We start from the raw sequence: 6,067 nt of genomic DNA, 5'->3' as shown, positions 1-6,067 counted from the left end.
TTTGTTACTTCAGTAAACAAACATAATGGAAAGAGAAAGAGTGCCAAACAACCAGAGGGTGACACTGTTTATTCTCTTTTTTTAATGGCATCTTCTTTATTTTGCATACTTTAATAGAACAAAATAAACAAAAAGAAACCTTACGGATACACAACATGTAACCTCATTCCCAAAGAAAGGACCTTAGACTTGCTTTGCACATAAGAGCAGAAGGGGGAAATAATCACTAGTTAACAGCAGCTGCAGAGCCCAGGTGGGTGAGGGTCACTCAAGTCATGGGGACACGATACAGAGGGCACAAGGTTTGAGAGTAGAATGGCGTAATCTACTTCTTCCATGCGAGATACATCTTCATCACCCTCGAGGGGAGGAATCTCATCAGGAACAGCAGTGCTGGGCTCCTTGGCTGTCACCTTATCTTCATCAATGCCTAAGCCAAGCTTGATCGTGCGGTAGATGCGGTAGGAGAGGGTCTGAGGGTCCTCAGTGGAGAAGCCAGAGGAGAGCCGTGCTGTTTCAACAGCAGCAGCACCAGGTCCTTGACGGCTCTGTCGTTCTTGTCAGCCTCGGCCTTCTGCTGCAGCGTCTCCACCATAGGATGGTCCAGGTTGATCTCCATCATGTAGCCCACTGTGGAGCTGTCCCAAAGAGCCTGGGCTTTCTTGATCCGCTCCATGTTGGCCATCCAGCCGGACGTACTAGTCTCAATGCAGCAGGGTGAAGACACAAGTCAATTGGAGATTGTCGCCTTCTCAACCTTCTTATCCAAAATTTCTTTCATGAGCTTGCACAGGTTCTCGAGCTTGGCCTTGCTCTCCTCCATTTTGTTTTTCTCTTCTTCATCCTCCGGAAGCTCCAGCCCCCCTTTGGTCACAGAGACCAAATTCTTCCCATTAAACTCCTTGAGCTGTTGCACACAGTACTCATTGAGGGGCTCAGTCATTTCGACCACCTCAAAGCCTCGCTTCCGCACACCCTCCACAAAAGCAGAATTGGCCACCTGCTCTTTACTCTCACCGGTGATGTGGTAGATCGACTTCTGGGTCTCCTGCTTTCGGGAACCATGTTCTGATAGGAAGTCTTCTCGTCTCCAAACTGGGAGGTGTGATAGCGTAGCAACTCAGAAAGGCGCCGCCGGTTGGTGGAGTCCTCATGGATGCCAAGCTTCAGGTTTTTGGAGAAGGCGTCCTAAAATTTCTTATACTTCTCCTTGTCTTCTGCCAACTCCAAGAAGGGCTCACGGCACTTCTTGACAATGTTTTTGTGGATGACTTTCAAGATCTTGCTCTGTTTATTCTTTTCAGCTGAAAGTCGTTCACAGAGTCAAAAATATTGTCAGAACAAGTGTAAGTTCAGCAGAAACAAAAAGTTTGTTTTTTTAAGATGAACATAATATGTTAAGAGGAAAGAAGCAGCCTGTTTCTATTATATCAAACACAGTGACTATTGTCTAATTGGCGTATCTCTAAAGGAATGGGACCCTCGTCCTACAGGGAAAAGATGGTTAAGGATAAGTCACACAGTCAATGCTGCTCAGATAAAAGTGAAGAATATTGCAACTGAGGACACCAATCAAGAAGCAATATGGAAATTTCTTTAAATAACAGTTGTATTGGTTTTTGTCAGGTATTATTAGTATTTTTTCATTGATATTTTAAAACTCTTTCTTATAACATTATCTAAGCATTATATACTTCTTATAATCTAAGTCTTGTATACTTCTTTTATTGTTCCTATTTAAGTATTAGCTGTGTGAAATAATACACTACCTTTCAGGATATCGTTTAATTCTACTTAAAATGGCCATCAGGGCGGCATATTTGTTCTTAAATTATTTTAATCCCACCACTTTGTGTATTCTCTAGAACCTTCACAGAGAACATGTTCCTACAATACCTCCAGAATTTGTGAGAGAATAAATTCATATTGCTTTTTTAAAAATGAAAACATCACTTTTTGGGGGGCTCTTACAGCTCTTATAACAATCCATATATCTGTTGTATCAAGCGTATTTGTACATATGTTACCATCATTCTTTTCTAAACATTTACTTTCTCTTGAGCCCTTGGTATAAGCTCCTCTCCACCTCCACCCCCACCCTTGTGACCCCTTGGTAAATGATAAATGATTACTATTTTCGTATCTTACACGGATTGCTTTAAGCCACCCAGTTAGTGGTCATTTGTTACAACTACACGTTTGCCTTCTTACCCTTGCTTTTCCAGAGAACTCGATTAATAGCTTAAGTTTCAAAGCCCTAGGTGTGTAAGAGCACCAGTTCCATTCAGAGTCTTGGCTTGAGTTCAGATGCCACTTGAGGTTTTTCTGATGATTAAATCAACACTAGAACTAGGCTTAAAAGTCGGAGGCAAAACTGGAGGGGCATTTTGCCACAGGCAGAGTGATTAATCGGGGTAGATGACATTGAGCCCGTGCTGGGATAGTTGGCCCTCGGGATTGCGCAGAGGACTGGGGAACTTGCGTGGGCAGGGCCTCCTGAATGTTAGCTAATGTACATTGAAAGTCCAGGTCTTGCTGACTGTGACCCAGGGCCATGTGGAAACCCTCGAGTGAATTCATAACCTTCGCTACCCTTCCATTGTGTGCATATCATAACCATTGACCTTTTCTGGTTCTGTAGTCCACCTGCAGCAGGATGGACCTACTACCCTCCGTGATTGCGCGATGATTCTTCGCTCTCTACTGTGTGTATGAGCGCCATGACTATGAGCCAGCGGCTCCAGTTAGCTCTGTACTGTGTGCGTGCTGACGGTTTTCTTACCTGGGATGAGTATGGTTGTTTTATCTTTGTCCTGTTTAAGGCTTAATCAACTTGTCTTTACAGAACATGCTGGAATCTGGCGGTATTTTACCCTGAGCAAAGCTCTTAATGAAAATTACAACTCTCCCAGCGGTCCTCAAACTACGGCCCGCGGGCCACATGGGGCCCTCCGAGGACATTTATTCATCCCGCCAGCTGTTTTCCCCCCGTTTGTTTTTTTAGTTCAAAATAAGATATGTGCAGTGTGCATAGGAATTTCTTCATAATTTTTTTAAACTATAGTCCGGCCCTCCAACAGGTCTGAGGAACAGTGAACTGGGCCCCTGTTTAAAAAGTTTGAGGACCCCTGTGGCTAGTTGCTGCTACAATGTTAGGCCTCCATCCCAGCTGGCCCCTCACGGTTACCACCATTCATTCCCTCTGTGTGTCGGCTCAGTTTCCCCTTCTCCTGCTAGGCTTTTCCAGATTTCCTTCCATCGCCTAGTCTCCTACCTCACAATTCCCACCTCATTCAATAGCAGAGATTTTTTTCTTCTCAGAATCCAACAAGAATAGAATTAAATTCAGCTTTTGGGCTCTTAAAGCTCCCTCACACCTCACCCACATCCACACTCTCTGTAGACACACTCATACTCACACGCACACGCACACACACTCTATCCCACATTCACTCCCAGATTCAGAATCACACACTCTTCCATCTACACACTCACACCGACAACTGTACACACAAGTACACACACGTGTGTACACACCTCTACACCTGGGCCCTGGTGGTGGAGTAGATTACACACTGCTAATCATCTGCTAATCACAAGGTCAGCATTTCAAAATCACTTGTTGCTCTGCAGGAGAAAGGTGAGGTTTTCTACTCTGTGAAGATTTAGACTCTCATGAATCTAGTGTATCCTCTGGGGTCACTATGAGAAAGAATCAAGATAGAAGTGAGTTTGGGGTTTGGGGATTTAGTGTCATTTTAACCGCCTTCCTTCTCATCTTCAAAGCACAAGGGCCCATGTCCCTCCTCTTCAGAGCTCCCCCTTCCCCTAAAAATAATTTACCCCCTCTACTTCTGCCAGTCTTCAGGATCTTGATGCATTGATCCTCTGTCTTTATCAACCTCAACCTCTTCCTCTCTCATTATTGTTAATGAGAAAATAAAGGTTCCCAAGACTCTCGGCTCATGGGGGAGAAATAAAAGAAATCTTAAACTGGAAATGATTGCCTGGTCTTGGCACAAGGGACTCCATTTTGAATCCGGCACCTTCTTGGTTCTCAGAACTCACCTCTCATGGGCCTCCCTCACATCGACCTCCCCTCCCCGAAAATCACCAGTTCTGAGAACCAGATATCCCCGAGAAAGAATGTTCTTTGAAGATATGTTTACTTCACCTGCCCCGGTACCTATAGATAAGATTAACGACCACTTCCCTGCATCCCTTGAAGATGTGTTTATTCCCCCCATCCCGGACCTATAGATAAAATTAATGAGCGCTTCCCTTTGAAGTCCCTGTGTGAAGCTGTGCCTGCCACCAGGGGATATAAAAACGCAGCCAGAAATTCCCCTCGCGCGGTTTCATTAGCTCAATACGTGAGTTATTGTGGATCTTTAATTCCGCTTCGCGCCCCAAAAACCCTTACAATGATGTCCCCTCTACCATGTTCCCCTCTTCTCTTTGCAGCCAGGCTACTTTCTCACTTGCCTTGTGCGTCCCCTGCCAGTGCACGTCTAGATTTGTTTACCAGCACCAGCTGCCCGCCATCACATTGCCAAACAAGCCAGGATGCCACTAAACCTTTCTCTAACCGGTCTTCTCAGTCACTCGTAGCAATGCTGATGACACCTCATTTTAGGAATGCCTCTTCCCTGACCTAAGGCTCTCCTGGTTTGTGTCGTTTGTTCGTTTCGTTTCTATTCTTTTCTGGTCCCTGATTTTGTTTCTGTGTTTCCCGAAAGTGAATCCTGAGACAAAGATATTTGTTCTACTGCTTAATTAGGGAGCACAATCCCCTGAAGCAAGAGAGAGGGGAAAGAGGCAAAGGGCGGGGGTGGAGAAAGTATGCCAGGGAGTGTTGTAACCATACTGCCACTGCCCAGTGGTAAATGCAAACATTGTTCAATCTCATGGACCAAGAGTTCACATGAACCCCTCAAAATAGTCCATCCAAGAGGAGGAAGGCGGGAGTTGCTGCTGTGCTGCCCAAAGGTTTGTTCCATGGATAGTCACAGCCCACACTTCCAGGTCACATTTGTGTGGGCTCCATATGTGGTACCCTGGGACTTCAGCAAGGGACAGTCCGAGGGAGAAGTGCACCATATGGGCCTCAGACAGGATACTGTTAAGCCGTACACACCTTATGCCCAGACAGCGAGTACACACAGCCTTGTCCACCCCAATGGTGTCCAATGGAAAACAAGTGCCAGGAGTCAGGGAAGCAAGTGAAGCCAAAGACTCTCAGGTGGTACGTAAAAGAGGTCTGTACCAACCTTCTTTGTGGCTTTCTCTTCACCGTTAAATCTTCTCTTCATACCATTATCCCAAGCTTCAGCCTTCCGCATCCTACCCCATAGAGACCAGACACTTAGCCCATCAAAAGTTGGCTTCATCCTCTTTACAGCCCCCACCCCCCGCCGTATTGCTCCTCTCCACATTCCAAACCACAGTAATTGGTCCTCCTTGTTGCTTGAGCCAAAAATTAGACGCCTATCCCATACTCATCCTCCTTGCTCATCCATGCAGAGGCAGCCACAGCATTTCATCCACTTCCTGAATGGAGTTCTCATCATTTCTGGCTTATCGTTGCCAGTACTAGCTACTAAAGAGTCTATTCTACCTCATGTAACCCCATATACAGTATATCAGAATAGAACGGTGATCTACAGGAGTTTTAATTACTCATTTATCTGAAGTGGATCACCAGGACTTTCTTCTGACGTTGGGGCTCATACAACTCTCATCACAATCCATACATACATCAATTGTGTCAAGCATATTTGTACATTTGTTGCCATCATCATTCTCAAAACATTTGCTTTCTACTTGAGCCCTTGGTATCAGCTCCTCATTTTCCCCTCCCTCCCTGTTCCCCCTCCCTCCTGTACCCTTTGCAATTTATAAATTATTATTATTATTTCATGTCTTTCACTATTCCTCACCAAATCTTTTAACAGCTTTCCAGTTGCCTTTCTGGACTCCTGTAATCTTATTTGCCACACAGACATTGAGATGAACTATCTAAACTCTACATATTCTACAATAAAAACTCAAAAAACCAAACACACAC

General features: G+C 44.9%; 1 pseudogene; it reads right to left on the bottom strand.

Annotated features, from left to right (window-relative positions):
- Positions 1–230: 230 nt before the first annotated feature.
- Positions 231–5,342, bottom strand: LOC101653229 (annotated as a pseudogene).
- Between the last annotated feature and the right edge of the window lie 725 nt (positions 5,343–6,067).

This window comes from Echinops telfairi, unplaced genomic scaffold (genome assembly GCF_000313985.2).
Source record: "Echinops telfairi isolate 266 unplaced genomic scaffold, ASM31398v2 ScPeMD7_31;HRSCAF=116, whole genome shotgun sequence".
In the NCBI taxonomy this organism is placed as follows: Eukaryota; Metazoa; Chordata; class Mammalia; order Afrosoricida; family Tenrecidae; genus Echinops; species Echinops telfairi.
The sequence above is the reverse complement of the archived record's forward strand: the minus strand, read 5'-3'. Positions and strand labels throughout refer to the sequence as shown.